The sequence below is a fragment of the Melitaea cinxia genome, chromosome 1 (genome assembly GCF_905220565.1).
Source record: "Melitaea cinxia chromosome 1, ilMelCinx1.1, whole genome shotgun sequence".
Lineage (NCBI taxonomy): Eukaryota > Metazoa > Arthropoda > Insecta > Lepidoptera > Nymphalidae > Melitaea > Melitaea cinxia.
The window spans coordinates 17,596,360-17,615,429 of NC_059394.1; the positions used below are offsets into that span (position 1 = coordinate 17,596,360).

Genomic DNA, 19,070 nt, shown 5'->3' on the forward strand with positions numbered 1-19,070 from the left:
CAATTCACTACCTATTTAGTCATATACTCTTCCCACAAAAAAGCCTTTAAATCTAACTTCAGAGATACGAACTTATGCTTACGATCTTTACAGAACCAATAGTTTTATGGTAAGGTATTACTGTAAATGTATCAGTATTGAGTAGAGGATTTTTTATTAATAAAAACAATTAAGCTTAATACGCTATCTGTCTCAGGATTTTACGACATTTTTACTGCGTCGCTGAACACATTATAATAATGATAATAAATACTCTTTATTGTACACCACAAAGAAACATTACAACAAAAGTGATACATGAAAAGAAAGATGTACAAAGGCGGTCTTATCGCTAAGAGCGATTTCTTCCAGACAACCTTTGGGCATAGGACATAGCGAAGAAATAGAGAAGCGGTAGGGAAGTGTACAAACAGTTGATAAAGAATTGGCATATAGTTAACAAGCAGTATGATATTAACAGAAGTAAATATACATATACACATACATATACACATACATATACACACAATATACATACACATACATATATACAAATAAATATATACATATATACTACATATACTTTAATACTAATGTTATTTATCAATTGCTTCCATGTCTAGCCGATAAGAATATTTCAAAATTTCTTCTCACTGTATTTCCACACAAGTGTCCTTCACGAACACGAAATGGTCGGTAAATGTTTTAGCATATAAACAGTCATGTTCTTTCGCGACTTTCTGCTAAAGTCCACGTGGTCTATCCACTGGGTCGTTTCGAAGTTCTTGTGAAAGTATTTGTAATATATTTGTGCGAGCCCGTGAAGGTCTTATATGTACTTGCATACACTAAATTCTAATTTTAATAGATATATTGCTTTGATCGATTATTATTATGAAAAAGTACAATTTGTAGTTAGTTTTGTAAATAAAAAAAAATTAATAATAAATTACTTATGTACGCGCGTAAGAAGTTATACTTTTTATACATTGGCCAGCTAACTTTACGTTGCTGCTTTTTCGTTGACTAGCTAACTTCAGTGTCGGTTTTTTTTCGTATCGAAAAAATTTACTCTCATCATTTTTCCCTAACGCGCCAAAAGAACTTCAAAAATATTAAAATAAAATTCTACTCGTATTATAATAATATTTGTAAGGCAATCTTGATATTTTTTTTTTAGTTTGACGTTCCCATAAACATATTTGTAATTATAATTTACTGAAAGGATTAACAAAAAAAAAACAAAAAACAAAAAACCGTTTTTAGTGTTGTAATAAAATTTATTTGTAGAAAATCTTTAAATATTTACCTTCTCGTACAAATATAAAGAACAGTAATTATGCTTAAACAGTAGTATGAAAAACAAAACAAAAACAAAAAACCGTTTTTATTGTTATAATAAAATTTATTTGTAGAAAATATTTAAATATTTACCTTCTCGTACAAATATAAAGAACAGTAATTATGCACGTATAAATTAACAACAGTTTTAAGGAGGTATTTTTATTCGATTGTATGAGGCAATTTATATAATACCTATTTGCTTATAAATAGGTTTGTTTTAAAACGAAATAATATAATTGTGTTTGCTCGCAAACGAAAAAAAACCGACTTCAATTACATCGACGAGTAATACAACGTAGATCGATGAAAAAATAGTCAAGTAACTACGCGTTATCAAAGATAACTCAAAAAGTAGTTATCAGATCTCAATAAAATTTATATGTGACCACATGACAAACATCAGCTATCGATTAGATTAAAAATTATCAAAATCGGTAAACCCAGTAAAAAGTTATTGCGGATTTTCAAGAAGTTCCCTCGATTTCTCTGGGATCCCATTATCAGATCCTGGTTTCCTTATCATGGTATTAAACTAGGGATATCTTCTTTCCAACAAAAAAAGGATTATCAAAATCGGTACACCCAGTAAAAAGTTATTGCGGATTTTCAAGAGTTTCCTTCGATTTCTCTGGGATCCCATCATCAGATCCTGGTTTTCTTATCATTGTACTAAATTTGGAATATCTCCTTTCTAACAAAAAAAGAATTATCAAAATCGGTAAATCCAGTAGAAAGTTATGCGGTATAATACAACGTAGGTCGACGAAAAAAGCGTCAAGTAAAAACGCATTATTAGATATAACTCGAAAAGTAGTTGTTAGATCTCACATAAATTTAACATACATAAAAAAATACAGTCGAATTGAGAACCTCCTCCTTTTTTGGTAGTCGGTTAAAAAGTAGTCATCATCTGATGAAAAAGTAGTCATGATCTCGATCAAATTTAAATGAGACTAGAACACTCGTTTTAGCTTTCAATTAATAATACATAAAAAAATAAAATCGAATTGAGAACCTCCTCCTTTTTTGGAAGTCGATTAGAAAAAGAATTATTCATATTGCTCGAGTCATTCGGAAGGTATGCGCGTACATTTTTTTTTATATAGAAGACAGATTATATTCAATGCTATTATAAAACACACTTTTTTTCAAAGTTTGGTTCAAGGTTAAAGAACAAACTTAAAATACCTAACTATTTCTACGGTCTTCAAAATAATTCTATTGAGTTGCTGTAATCTCTATCAATCACTTTCGCCTTTTCTATTCTGTGACAGTGTCGAAATTTTCATTACAAATTACTAAGAACGAAATTTTGTAATACAAATTTTAAACTGGATGAAATATTAATCTTAATATACATAAATTACGCGTCACGTTGTTTGTACGCGATGGACTCCTAAACTATTTAACCGATTTTAATCAAATTTGCACACCGTGTGAAGTTTGATCCAACTTGAAGGATCGGCTATGTTTTATTTGATATATAATTATTATATTTAAGAAAAAAAAAATATGGCGATACGTAGTATTTAATAAAAATTCATGTTACTTGTTGTTGTTAACTGTCGTATTGAGAATGAAATAACATCATCATTACAGCCTATACAGTCCACTGCTGGACATAGGCCTCCACAAGTTTTCGCCAAAAATAACGTGAACTCATGTGTTTTGCCCATAGTCACCACGCTGGGCAGGCGGGTTGGTGACCGCAGTACTGGCTTTGTCGCACCGAAGACGCTGCTGCCCGTCTTCGGCCTGTGTATTTCAAAGCCAGCAGTTGGATGGTTATCCCGCCATCGGTCGGCTTCTTAAGTTCCAAGGTGGTTGCGGAACCTTGTTATCCCTTAGTCGCCTCTTACGACACCCACGGGAAGAGAGGGGGTGGCTAAATTCTTTAGTGCCGTAGCCACACAGCACAATGAAATAATCGTACATGTTATTTCATTATATATATATAATGAAATAACATGTACGATTTAAATTAAAACAACTATAAAATTAATATGCACACTCTCAAGTACCTATTGAAAACGAAATGAAATAAAGTGTAATTACATATAAATACATTTGCTAAATGAAAGAATTAAATATTTTATATCCTTTTAATTTATGTGAGAGCAACTACCTACAATAATTATACTTCCTTATAACGGAGTCCACGGCGAGAGGTAACACGTTCGAATGAGAATGTGATAATAGGTCGACCTTGAACGTTGTTGGTTTTGTTGCAATAAGACTGCAAATAGTAAGCAATAACAAATGAGACTATCCACGAGAGAACGAAAGTAACCGACATAGCCCACAGAATTAGCAAGTTGAAGTGGCCGTGGGCTGGTCATATGTGTCGCAGGACCGATGGCCGTTGGAGTAGACGGGTCCTGGAGTGGAGACCGCGTCTTGCAAACGCAGTGTGAGACGTCCTTCGGCCCGTTGAATCGACGATCTACGTAAGATTGCCGGTGTAGGCTGGATGGCAGGATTGAAGAATATCGGGATGTCTGGCGCGAACTTGGGGATGCCTATGTCCAGCAGTGGAGCAAACAGTAAACATGTTACGACGCGGTAAGTGACTGCGGACGTTTAACACTAATATTATTATTTTTTATACTACTAGGACGGCAAACAAGCGTACGATTCGTCTAATCCTGCCCACGACAATCTCTAGGAATTCTGGATATATATCTGGATAGATTTTACTTACCCAAAGAAACCGAAATTACTGGCTCCAGTAAAATCAGCGCTGCTTGCTGCAGTTTAATGCTGAATGCGGACCTATGTTTGGTCACACTATTAAGGAATTATTATTGATGTGAAACATCTATAGGCGAGGGTAAACCTTTGTATTAGGTCGTTGGGTAAACCTGATTGTTGGCGTGGCGATACAGGCGGTGTCGACGCACCGCCACGTTATATAATGGAATATATATGAACTATATTACATAGTAATTGAGGTGTCGCGATTTTAAACAAATTTTTGAATTACAATATTTCTTACTTTAGAGCAATGTTTTAGCTGCTTTAGCGATAAGGCCGCCTGTTGCAACTAATGCAAATTAATTTTTTTTTAACCTCATTAAACTTTCATTCATTCATTCAGCTTAATGGCTTCCAACAGTGCCAAACTAGCACAGATGATTTTGCCTCATTAAACTTATTTTACTTTTGTGTTGGTGTGCAAAAAGTGTAAATAAATAAATAAATAAATAAATGTTATTTAGCTTTTATCTTCTGTAAGGTTACTTCCCTAATGGGCTACTCCAAACATTCCAGAGCCAAGGTATTTTCTGCTTTGCCCTATTTCAGTAATAATTATGTGTCTTTTGACCTTAGCAATAAATAAGGTAATTAGTCCTCTTTACATTGTAATAATCCATTAGTTCGTTACATTGTTAGACACAATTATCTCGTGGTCACAAAGAAAATTCGTTGCTATTTAAGTAGGGAGTAAGCTGGTAATGCGTGACGAGAGCGTTACGAAAAGGGTGATTGGGAGAGGCGAATGGAGCAAGAGAGAGATGCGAGCACACATTTTCTTTCTCTCTTTCTCTCATAGCCCGCTATGTTTCGTATATCTAAGACACAGTAAGCCTATTATGCAGAAGTTTTACTTCAGTCGTGTGGTGTAAAGCACACTCGTTTTTTTTTTGGTTGTCTATGTTGGCGGCGTTGGTAGGTTGTATGGCGTCCTAATTGTTGATCAGCGAAGTTTATTCTGAAAGTTTTACCTCATCGCACAATCACTATTACACTACTTTTATACTCATATGAAATGAATTTATGTACAATACCAATAGCAACCAGCAATTATTTGAAGTATAGATCAACCATTTTCGATCGTAATGTTAAATGTTCGGCGAGCAAATTCGTTTTGTTTTTGTTTTTTTGTGTGTGAGACAAATTTACATTCAATACATAGACACTTCAGATCTGCCACACACAACGATCATTTCTAATGCTTTTGTTTTCGGGCAGCAATGTAAAGAGCTCTAGCTATGTCAATACTTTGCCAGCTTATTTCATACAAATGTAAAAATCCGAAGCCGATTTCTCAATACACTTGTTTACCTGCAATAGTATCCAATTTTTCTTGCGTACCTGTAATGTAACTAACTATATCATAACATATTAGCTTCATTAGTTCATTCACAGACACTTCTTTTTTGTTTTCGCACGCGGCTTCACTCGCACGAACTCAGGGGAAACGTTTGCGTGTCTATAATGCTACCGGCCGGCCTCGCTTTGTAACATTTTTCATTGATGCTCTGCTCCTATTGGTCGTAGGGTGATGTTGTATATATAGCATATAATAATTCATATGTATTCACATATTCATTAGTATATCTATACTAATATTATAAAGCTGAAGAGTTTGTTTGTTTGTTTGTTTGAACGCGCTAATCTCAGCAACTACTGGTCCAATTTGAAAAATTCTTTCAGTGTTAGATAGCCCATTTATGGAGGAAGGCTATAGGCTATATATCATAACGCTGAGACAAATAAGAGTGGAGCACCAATGAAGAATGTTTCACCAATGTAAAAGTTTTGCAAAAATCATGTACCTACATATAACCGAATTGTTCTTATTCCACGCGGACGAAGTCGCAGGCAGAACCTAGTAATCAAACAAAAAAATTTAAGTCGAACTAGTAATTTCTGAGAATAACCTGTTCCACCAAATACAGCTTCAGCTCTATAATATTAGTAAGTAGATATAGAGTCGTATAGATTTTCATTTAAAAAATATCAGAAATTAAATAAGTTACACCGATGTCAGTTAGTCGTAATTAGTTGGTAGCCTTGACCTAGAAAGCACAGAACAGTTTAGCGCCGGTATCTGGTGCTACACAACGCATTCTCTTTCGAGGTCCGTCGGAATATTTCTGTGGGATGTGAAATGTTACTGAACTTTGCATAACTAGGGCTAGCGTGAAACGTATGACGAGTTGCTTAAAGATTATTGAAATGGTATGTGATATTGCTTGCTCTGTTTGTGACATGCTGGCTCAATATAGTGATCATATAGTTATACTAGCTGACCCCGCAAACGTTGTTTTGTAACCCCCCCTTAATGCCGACCCTTATAACTTAGGGGTATGAAAAATAGATGTTGGACACGATACCTACACGATATGCACACAAAATTTTATAAAAATCGGTCCAGCCGTTTCGGAGGAGTATTGTGGCATAAATTTTTTATATATAAGATATGAAATAGTGATCATACTGTATTGCATGTTTAGAATAATTTTAAGTCTAGTGTGGTAGACAAGTCTACGGCCCATCTGATCAATAATGGTAAGCAGTTACCATAGCCTATGGACGCCTGCAACACTCTCTAGGAGCTCAGCTATCTTGCTCTTCAGACGAATACAACACTCCTTGGAAGCAGTATTATTTAGTTGCGATTTTCTTTGAGGTTAAGATACTTCTCCAGGCGGCTTGCTAAGGATTTTGAGCAGCATGCTTCCTGTTGTGCCCTGTAGCTCAATAGAATAACAATATTCTAACTTAACAAACTGCGAAGGTGGTCATATTACTTATAGTGATTTCCTACAGAAGAATACAAGGCAATATTGACACTGATTGTCTGGGAAATATTGATAACATGATACATCTAGGTAAACGGAGCAAATAACTTAGAATCTTGGCTATTAAATAGAGCAAAGTATGAAACTTAATTATTCAAAGTGCATAATATGTTATTCCTTTTTTCTTATATAAAGATAATTAATTACCTACATTTTAATTGCATTCATTGTGATCTAATGCTTAAGAAATTTTATTTGTGTTTGTTAATTCAATTAATACGAATGTCTTATTATTATTATTTTTTATATCTGGTTGGCTCTTTGAAGCAGGGCCCCGTGAATCTGCTTCCGCTCAAAAATTCTGGGTTCGACTCCCGCATCAAATGTATATGTCGGCGCGAGACACTTTCCGATGTCAAAAACACGCTTCTACGAGTTTCTACTACATACTTTATTTTATAAGTTGTATCAACGCGATATTGTACAATTCGTGTTTAAACCTATTTTTTACACCATATAACACCTATTTTCGTGATGATTATCCCGCCATCGGTCGGCTTTTTAAGTTCCATGGTGGTAGTGGAACTGTGTTATCCCTTAGTCACCTCTTACGACGCTTACGGGAAGAGAGGGGATCAAAATCGGTTCATAAACGACGAAGTTATCCCCGAACATACATAAAAAAAATTTATATATATGGTCGAATTGAATAAACTCCTCGTTTTTCGGCTTAAAATAAATTTAAAGTCTAACAAAACGTTTTTTTTTTAAATTATACTCGGCTTTTTTTAACAATTTCATCATTATTTGTCTCACTTGAAGAAGGAAGTTAAATTTGTTATTATTTTTTGGGTGTAAACAAATGTTCCATGTTTTTTGGCCGACAATTTTAGACGCAGAATAATGTTTTGTGAGGAAATGCTGAGCCAAAACCAGTTCAAACTGGTTTGCTCAAGGTTACATTCTTAGAAAAAATCCGCATCACTAATACGCGCACTCAATTATTAATTTTTAGTAAGAGGATTAGGTAGCTTTCCGATTCTTTTCTCATCTCTTTTCTCACAACCTTCTTAATGAATAATCAATGCTAATAAATGTAGTATTACAATTTCTTACAGTGTGTAATGTCTGAAAGAGTTCTCGCTTAATGTTAAGCAAACCTGCCTGCCATCCGCCATTACGGAAACAACTTTCAAAATAATCAAAAATCTGATATTTAATACTTACTGATAGATTGAAGCCTGTAGAAAAATCAAACGTTGGTTTTGTCTGTTATTTTCCTGGCATAACTCATGGGTTGGCAGACCGTATAAACAGATATATTAATATATATTGATACTAGTTACTTTCCGTTACATGTTTAATAAATAAATCTTACATTAAAATGAGAGCCTGTAATATCCCTCTTTCCCCATGTAAGAGAAGGCTCAAAGCTTAATCCACCACGATACTCGAATGCGAGTTGGCGGATATATTTCCTACTAAGAGTAACGATCGCTATCAGATGTACTTGATAACAACCGGGACCGACAGCTTAACGTGCTCTCCGAGGCACGGTGGGGAGACCCACAAGGACTGCACAAACACCCAGACCACGGCAAACACCTGTATGACCAATACAAATGTTTGTCATGTGCGGGTATCGAACCCACACCCGTCAGGGCAACAGGTAAACTGACTAACTAACTGTGACTGTTGCACCAACGCGGCGTCAAATCAGTCAATCAATGCAGCCTCAAATATAATATAGCCTACTCAGTAATTTTCCATCTAAGTCTTTCGCGATTTATGTACATACTAAAGTAGATATAAATTTTTTTTTATCCATTAAGCAGATGGATGAAGATCATGCCTAGTTCGGATTTTAGAATAATATAAAACGTAATTTGATAATTTTAATATTATTATGTAGCAGTAGATAATAGCGGTTACATTAAAGATTGTTTGTATAATTTGTGTACGTGCGGCCGTTTGATGAAAAGTGTTTTGACGTTAAACAAAAATCTTGAATCGTTTCCGCTACTGCGCGGTATTTTTTATAATTTTTATAAGTGGTGAGAGTAGTCACTTCATATTGAGTACTACCGACGGTTTGCAGGTTCGATTCCTGCTTGGGGTGGGTATTTGTATTTGTACAAATATTACTTCCCACCGTACCTCGAAGAGCACGTTAAGCCTTCGGTCCCAGTTGTTATCATAAATACTTCATAGCGATCGTTAGTGATATAGTTGATAACTAAGTAATATATCCGCCAACCCACATTTGGATTAAGCTCCGATACTTCTCCTACATGGTGAGCATGCCCAGCAGTGAGATGTTACAGGTTGAATAAGTGAGTGCAAAAACGATGAGTTATGGATTCTGGAATTGTAGGAACGATTTTAGTAAAAAAAAAACTCAAATAAATTTTATTTTAGTATTTTAAGATTGAGTTGATTTTACTGTGTAAAAATTGAGTTGAACTCAATGTTAATTTAACATTAAAATACTGAAAGTTTATTTAGTCGTTTGAACTTGTTATAATAGCAATAAAGTTTTTTTCATCTGTTTATACTTTATGAATAACTAGCTGACCCGGCGAACTTCGTATCGCCTAACAGTCGTTTCTTTAATTTTATTAATTTTTTTTTTAAATTTTTCTCTCCGTAAGAACCATCCTCGTACTTCAAGGAATATTTTTAAAAAAGAATTAGCGAAATCAGTCCAACCGTTCTCGAGTTTTGCGCTTAGCAACACATTCAGCGACTCATTTTTATATTATAGATTGATTATTGTAGAAATTGTAATTATTAATATAACATTTATTAATTTATCTATTTATACTTTATTGTACACCACAACTACATTTTAAACAAAAAATACATTGAAAAACATTTACAGACTGAGAAGTACAATGGGCGGACTTATGGCTATTTAGCCATTTCTTCTAGACAACCCAATAACATGAATATTTTGTTTTGTTTTCAGTACACCTACCAAATTATTAAGTATTAAAGAATTAGCAAGTTGAAGTGGCCGTGGGCTGGTCATCTGTTTCGCAGGACCGATGGCCGTTTGGAGCAGACGGGTCCTGGAGTGGAGACGGCGTCTTGGCAAACGTAGTCTGGGACGTCCTCCAGCCCGTTGGACCGACGATCTACGTAAGATTGCCGGTGTAGGCTGGATGAGGATAGCGGAAGACCGGGATGTCTGGCGCGAACTTGGGGAGGCTTATGTCCAGCAGCGGACTGCAATAGGCTGAACTGACTGACTGACTCACTGACCAAATTGTTATTTTTAATTGCTTTATGCGATAAGACCGCAATTTGTAATTTTCCTGTTTTTGTAATTTTAATTTTCTTTTTGGCGTACAATAAAAGGATAATATTATTATTACAGGTGATACAATAACAACCCGCAACTTGCAGTAACTGTAGGTAAACGTCAAAAACAACGACCAAGGTACTACCGCATGGATGTAGAGTAATAGTTGTAGTTTCCACATGCTTATAGTAAACTAACTTACTTACCTTTGACTTCGTCTGTATATATTAATAATATTAAGATCGAAAGAAAATTTATTATTTATTAAAATTTTAATTGCCAACTTTATTTGTACAAACGCGTGGGGCGAAAGATCGTAGTTTCTGAAAACTTCATTATTTTCTACTATTTTTTTAATTTAACTATGTCGGCAAACAACCGTAAATACGGCTAAACCGATGATAAGCAACTACCGTAGCTTACCGTACCTCTGCAATACCAGAAGCATTGCAAGCCCGTTGCTGACCCTATCCCCGATTCCCCCCAGGGAATATAGATAAAGCATTCTTATAAACAAGGGCCCACATATGTGAAAAAATAAAATTTCAGACTTAATAGAAAACTCTCCACTATTTTTTCCTGTGATACGAAAAACATCACGCCATTTTTTTAAATATAATCACCAGTTTATACATAATCTTAAAAACAGGTGGCCATGATTAGGGTTCTCACATTTTCGCGGTCAAAACGAGGTTAAAATCATACGATTGGAAAGCAGGAAATAGGTATGATAAATCGAACCAGATTTCCTTATTTTTATAATTTTATTTATTTTTCTGAATATGTATAATGGTTAATCTCGAATTTAATTTTTATTTGTAGCGTGTCACTGAAACGTATAATAACCAATAACTTCGGGTTCATTTACTTTTTGACCCAAAAAGGCTATATGCCAAGGACGATGGACTTTGGAACCGTAATAGGCAGACACTTGTAACTTTCAAAAACATTTATCAATAAAATGGCTGATATGACGTCAAAATATTTTATACATGAATTTCAAAAGGAAATATTATGTTTTTTTAGATTTTTAAAATTTTTCGATGTTGTTCAGGATTATATCTACCTAGGCCGCACCATTTAACGAGGCCGAAACAACTTCGAGAAGGAAGCTGACGGATTCGGTTGTGCTGGGCGGCGTTTGGCAGACTTCGTCGAGTTTTCACTTTGAATATTCCGCAATGCTGGAAGATAAAATATTTCGATTAAAATAGCTGGTTATTGTCAGGTATTATCATCAAAATCGTTACAGTTTGTAAGAAGTTATTAGGTGACTGATATAAAAAGATTATAGTCGAATTGAGAACAGCCTCAATCCTCCAAATTTATTTTACGATAACTTTTTTTAGTTTTTGTATGAATTCCATAAATAATCTACCTTCTAACGTACGAAACGAAACGCACGATCCGTGCGGAAAAGAGGTTAATTGATTCTTTCGGACGCCACGGGTAAATAACATAAAAAGTACTCTTGCCACCATCGACGTTCCTGCTCTTATCAAGCCTACTGAAATTAGTCGCGATGATGGCAAGAGACCTGATGGACTGACGTTGGTTCCCTGGCAAAGGGACGGTCACTTTTGTGCCTGCGTTGACACACTATCTGTAAATATGTATTAAGTTCTTAAGTTGTGAATTATAAATATGAATAAAAAAACCATATTTTTTTTTATCGAAAGCTGGTAATTGTCATGTGGTCCCATTTAAATTTTATCAAGATGTAATGCGTGTAATTAAAGTCGGTGTAAATTAAAGTCGGTATTTCTCGTTTGGAGAAAAACACAATTATAATAAAAAAATTCTAACCTGTCAATATTTAAATAGTTAGAGAGAAAAGTAAATAAAGCGTAACAGTTGTGTAAATTAAATGTAACAGTTGTATTTGTAGTGATAAACTTCTCAATGGCAGTATGCGACTGCGACCTAATTTGTGAACGCATCGTGAATCATTGCCAGTTCGCGTGTCCGGCTGTCCGCCAGTCGTTCGCGGCATCCGTCGTCAGCTGGACGTTTAAATAGCGCAGATTATAATTATTATTTATATTATAATTATAATCTTAACTCTTCGGCTTTAAACAGTACGGTTTTGTGACATTTTTTTTTCAGTTATAAAAAATGTAAGTTTGGTTGTTATGTTTGTTTATTATTCGATCTTTTTTGATTAGCTAATTTTTTTCATGATTGATATTTTTATTTAGTACGTAAATTGTTTGTTAATATATTAAATTATTTTTATTTACATTATTTTAATATTCATATAACACAGTATTCATAATATTTATTATTTAGAACAGTGCTATTAATCAATTATGCTAATCTAAAGCTCGTGGACCAAAAGTTTAAAAGTGCGGGTAGGTAGGTATATAAAATATATAAAAAATAGAAAATTTATGATTTCTGTTTCCAAAAATACTTTCCAAAATCTTTAGTAGTCTTAACACAATATCATACTTAAACACTTATAATATATATATATAAATTTATACGTGTTTTGGTGACAAAAAAATACGTGAATCATTGTTTGAAGTAATCACAACATTCGTAAAAATAATTTCAAACTAAATATAATTATTATTTTTTTAAATAAATATGATATCATAGATATTTTTTAAAATTAATTTAAAGAGTTCACTAACAATTTAACAATCACAATTAATAGTTTAATGACCCTACGCTGTTGTTATGTTGGCAACATTTAAAGTTTCGTGTTTTATACTAAGAATTTTTTGCTATAAATTTTATTAACATAGGAATTTACCGGGGATAGTTTTTTGTTTGGAAATTAACAATTCAGCAAGTAACAATTTTTATTATTCTATAGTTATTATAAATAAGAAGTATAATAAAAAAGTGGTCATATTCCGTATATTCTGACAAGCAAAAGTTCGGCAACGTAATTCCTCAAATTTTGTATGCACTTGAATGTTTTAATTAATCAATATCGTCACTATACTATATCGTCACTTTATTAAAAATTATTTACTATATTTTTTAAATATAGTATCTAACTATTACACATTTTTTTAAAAAACAAACAAACGCTTAGAACTCAACGGCTCTCAGTAGAGTAATCTATATAATCTATAATCATTGTGGCTTTTACAAATATTTATCATGGTTGGGGATCAAATTTGCGACCGTCTGAGAATCAGGCAGTTGCTGTGACTCACTGACGCTCCCTGAACCGAGCCAACGCGTTTTTAAATAAGTAAAAAATCATATATATTATTTTTTTTTTCAAAAATTTGTATCTATATCAGCCAGCTGTTACCTATAACACAAGCCTGAAGGTGCTAACCTAAGGAACAGACGGCCGAGTGCGTATGTTAAACACATTTATTATCTATTTTTTCAATGTTTATTTCCGCCTTATCTTATTTTATCGAAGCATTTGTAATTCTACACTCGAATTAAACTAAAAATGTCTTTGTTACAGTAGCGTTTAAAAGCACTTTAATCGTCACTAGCCTATAGTGTTAATCGGTACAAATGACCTTGAAACAAGACAGTCATCAGCTTAAATACTATTGATATAATTATCACTCGCTAAGTTGGTCTACTTATCTATATATCTATACAAATAAATAAAAGTGGAGTCTGTTTGTAATATTTTTACTAAATGCATATGGACACGCTATATGTCTTTTATATTTATATTCGTCATGGTAATTTTGCCTGTCAAAAAAATGTCTGCCTGTCTGTTTGTTCCGACTAATCTCTGAAACGGCTGGACCGATTTTAACGGGACTTTCACTGGCAGATAGCTGATGTAGTAAGGAGTAACTTAGGCTATTTTTATGGTAGAAATATTTATTTTATAATTCTGAAAACTGAACAATAACTTTTTTATTAAATTTCACGCAGACTTGTGGGTACATCTTGTATATAAATAAAAATTAAACGCCGAACTGTATGTACGCGTATAATTTTCGAACGACAGCACAAAATTTGAAATATTCTTATGTCCGTTATTGTCTAGACAAGATCTGTATAAAAGATAATAAAAATTAATACAACCACAAAAACAAACGAGAATAATTATGGCAGAACAAAGTTCGCCAGAGGAGTCAGTTTATTTTTAAGAAATCTCTGTATTCCAACTGTTTCATATAAGTGTTCCTTTTACTCATAATGCATAATATTTTTGTTGACTAGGCCACGATTGGTAGTGACCTTGTTTTCTGTTCTAGGATTGTGAATTAGATTGCCGGCTCGAGTCTGGGTGTAATCTTTATATTTATTATGTTACGCTTTAGCCTGTAATATCCCATTACTGGGCATAGGCCTCTTTCCCCATGTAGGGGAAGGATTAGAGCTTAATCCACCACGCTGCTCCAGTGCGGGTATATTCCCTACAATGAGTAACGATCCCTACTATGAGTATCGTTATTCATAGTAGGGAATATATTCGCCAACCCGCTTTGGAGCAGCGTGGTGGATTAAGCTCTGATCCTTCTCCCATATGGGGAAAGAGGCCTATGCCCAGTAGTGGAATATTACAGGCTGAAGCGAGTAACGATCGCTATCAGGCGTAGATGATAACAACCGGGACCGAAGGCTTAACGTGCTCTCAGAGGCACGGTGGGGAGACCCACAAGGACTTACAAACACCCAGACCACGGCAATCAATGTTTGTCATGTGCGGAGATCGAAACCGCAACCGCCAGCGCATCAGGCACAATCCATAGCTGTGACCGTTGCGCCAACGCCGCATTTTATTGTGTATATTTTCTTTAAAGTTATTTAAAAAATATATACACATATATAGTATAAGTCGGCTGTTACCATAATATAGATATTAAGTCACCTTAGAAACAGACCGTATGGGTATGATAAATTTACTTTAAAAGTAATATATAGATACACACTTAGCTCCTTGGAGAATTTACTAATTTAGTGTATATATTTGGCATAATTGTGTTTGCTCGCAAACGAAAAAAAAACCGACTTCAATTACATCGAAGAGTAGTAATACAACGTAGATCGATGAAAAAATAGTAATACTTTGTTCGTATTCCATATAACGCCACATTATAAAATTGTAGAATTATGTAATGTTCTACTGTTATTTCTAACATTTTGTTAACGATTGTAGGCAGAAATTTCATAAAAGGCCCGTCGTCGATTCGCGCGAAGCGCTGACATCGCTTATTACGGCGGGTTTTTTAGTTGAAGCGGATTTATATTGAATTACGGTTTATGTCTTTTTTATTAAAAATATGTACTGTTCATGTTTTCACACAGCTCCGATGCACGACTGGAGTTTACCCCTTCAGATCAACTGTCTAAATAGGCACAAAAAGGCTTACTAGTCTGAGAAATATATTATTACTATATCAAATTGTAAATAAATTAATCTAATAACGCCATCTATCGGAACCTAATTGCGTTATTAGAAAACGTCTGAACGCCATCTCTAACAAGGTCATTCGTTCAGTAGATTTTACTGTTCAATTTTTTCATTCCGGGGCCGGCACGTAAAATAGCCAAGTAAATACCCAGTATTAGCGATAACTCAAAAATTAAAAGCACAAATATATTTATAACGAATAAACTGCTACTCTCTACTCTAGTGGAATATTGTAATTTGATCGATAGTCAACGAAGTAATTTCATTAAATTTTGATAGATGGCGTTGTGGCAAAGTATTGAACATGACCACAGTCGTCTTAACATCGTCATGTAAATACGTGTCATCAAAGATTACTCAAAAATTGCTCATTATATCTCAATCATATTTAAAACGGACGACATGACAAGTATTAGCTTTTGATTTATACAAAAAAGATCAAAATCAGTGCACCCAGTAAAAAGATATAACGTATAATACAATGTAGGGTGACGAAAAAACCGTCAAGTAAATACGCAATATTAGATATAACTCACAAATTACTAATCAAATCTCAATTAAATTTGAATGGGACCACGTGACGAATAGTAGCTTTTAATTTATATAAGAAACGTCAAAATCGGTGCACCCAGTAAAAAGTTATGAGGTATAATACAACGTAAGGTGACGAAAATAATGTCAAGTAAATACGCGTTATCAAAGATTAATCAAAAAGTAGTTATCAGATCTCGATAAAATTTATATGTGACCACATGATAAACATCAGCTTTCGATTAAAGTAAAAATTATCAAAATCGATACACCCAGTAAAAAGTTATTGCGGATTTTCAAGAGTTTCCCTCGATTTCTCTGGGATCCCATCATCAGATCCTGGTTTCCTTATCATGGTACCAAACTAGGGATATCCCCTTTCCAACAAAAAAAGAATTATCAAAATCGGTACACCCAGTAGAAAGTTATGTGGTATAATACAACGTAGGTCGACGAAAAAAGCGTCAAGTAAAAACGCATTATTAGATATAATTCGAAAAGTAGTTGTTAGATCTCAAATAAATTTAAATGGGACCAATCGGCACACACCACCTTTCGATTAAAACAAAATTTGTCGAAATCGGTCTACCTGGTCAAAAGTTCTGATGTAACATACATAAAAAAAAAAAAAAAAAAAAAAAAAAAAAAAAAAAAAAAAATACAGTCGAATTGAGAACCTCCTCCTTTTTTGGAAGTCGGTTAAAAATATAACAACTGCTACGCGTTAGTACTATTATTTCTATCTTCATCGGGACGTAAAATGAATGATAAACGAGGTCGAAGTCTATTTTCTACGTCACTATTTCCGTACAGTTACCGTCCAGAAGCTAGTGAAGTGACTTACAACTAAAATACATACATATTATGTCATAATTCTTAAGAGTGATTGACAGTTAATATTCTATTAGTGTTGTGACTTAAGTAGAAAAGCTTGAATTCAAATTTTGTCCTACATAAATCCGGGACTTTAAAAAAATCAAAAAGTTTTAATAGGTACGTTATAATTCTTTATTTTATTAATTTAATTTTTTGATTAGAAGTACGTTTCTTATAATTAACACATTAAATAAAAACTGTGTATTGTGTTAGATTCTTATTCGTTGATCTTGAACTTGGAGGTCATCGACGCCGTATAGTTGACCAAATATCCTCTATGCCAACAATAACTTACTCGCTTATTTTCTGTTCGTCGACGTCGATTTTACATAGTAAACTAACATTGTATCATAATATAAGCTTAAGTGTGATTATCTGTATAAAAATAAATGAAACAAAAACTTTATACCCCTTTTTACGAAAATTGCGCAGACGAGTATGAATAAGTTATAGTTTATATAGAGTAGGATTCCAGAATACTAATATTTTTTTTAAAATTATGCAAAAAATACACTAAGTCAATAAAAAAAAACATAACACACTACCTCGTATTTGACACACACAGGCATAAACCTATAATCTTTTGTTTATTATTATAGAAGTATAGTCTTTGATAATAGAACCTTAATTATATTCAAAATTGTAATTTAAATTAATTATGGTCGAGTTTCGACCACTGGCCTATCATAAGTAGTGACTTATGATTAGCTTATATGTAAAAATGCTTTAAAAGCACAAAATGTTTTGACGTTTAACGAAAAAGCTAAAAACGCATCTAATTTAAATGTATTCCTTATATTTGTCAGACTTTTCAAAGCTTTCGTCAAATTTTTATAGTGTATCTTAAAAGTCCAGAAGTAGATTTATCATTTTGAATCATTAACTTACTATTATAGGAAATATGTGTGTTTAATAGTATCTATTATTTAATTATATATTAATTAAGTAGGAAAATATCTGTGAATAATGTATGTTTACAATTTATATGCTATTTTTATATTTTATTCCTTTTGTTTATTAATCTAAGATTTTATTACTTAAAGTCGGATTCAATAACAATATTCTATACAAAACAATAATTATATACACGTAAATATTTATTTAGAGCGAAAAAAGATAGAATTTTTCTAAAATGAAGTGGCAATTCTTTTCTTGTTTGTTGGTCTAAAACTTGTTACAATTACTTCAACTAACAAAACATTATTTTATTTCAGAACAAGATGGCTTCTACGGAGATGCAAAAAAACGGAAATGAACAAAGTCTTATATCAAAACTACCTTGGTATGTTTCTTTAATTCCTTTAAACATCTTTTATTTTAAAATAAAGTTTTTGCAACAATATGTTCAACATGCTTGCTTAATTTTATGATAGTTATAATAATAAAAAAAAAAAAATATATTTTAAGAGATAATATTTTAATGACAGTTATAGTAATTAGTTATTTAATTGTTTTTTATAATACAGATTATGTACATACGAATATAAATTATAAATTTTCAGTATTCTATTTATGACTGCGTTCTTATCAATTAAAATAAACAAATATAGCATTTCATAAAAAAAAAAGTTGTCGCTTACTATTTACAGATGTCCATTAGTTATTATAATTTTACGATTGCTCTTCAGGTGCAAAAATATCGTAAACGGTCGTTTTTTAATTGCATTTTGAAAGCAATAATTGCACAGTTCTTGTTATCTACTATCATTTTATTTTGATGTTCTTGTATTTCCGTCTGTACCTTCTTTAGCTATTATGAGTAGGTAACCTAACCATCTACAAGCGTGACATGTCGTTGCTAAGGGCAGTATGTACATGTGTATGTGTGTATGTCTGTGTGCATGTTGAGTGTGTGTATACATAAAAAAAAAAGAAAAAATATCTGTCAGCGTCGGACCACGTCCTAGTTTTACTAGGCAGTCACAGGACTGTCGATTTGGAGTTTAAATAATAATAAATCGCCTGTGGTATTATAATGTACGATGTTCAACAAAAGGCATGTGCATTTTAGAGCCCGTGGATTTTAATTTTAAATAAATAAAAAAATAGTAACTAACGAGGTCGATTTATATTACAGTTCTAAAATATCATTATTACCTAATTCATTAATATAATTAAGACTGTTAACGGATACAATCAATTCTAAAAGGAAAATTCT

The 19,070-nt window shown here is 33.2% G+C and overlaps 1 long non-coding RNA gene across 1 annotated transcript; it reads left to right on the top strand.

The window, feature by feature from the left end:
- Positions 1-12,068: 12,068 nt before the first annotated feature.
- LOC123670365 lies at positions 12,069-18,288 on the top strand. The gene is made up of 2 exons (XR_006745912.1): positions 12,069-12,272; positions 18,127-18,288. It is a non-coding gene; the product is annotated as an uncharacterized LOC123670365 (long non-coding RNA).
- Positions 18,289-19,070: the final 782 nt, after the last annotated feature.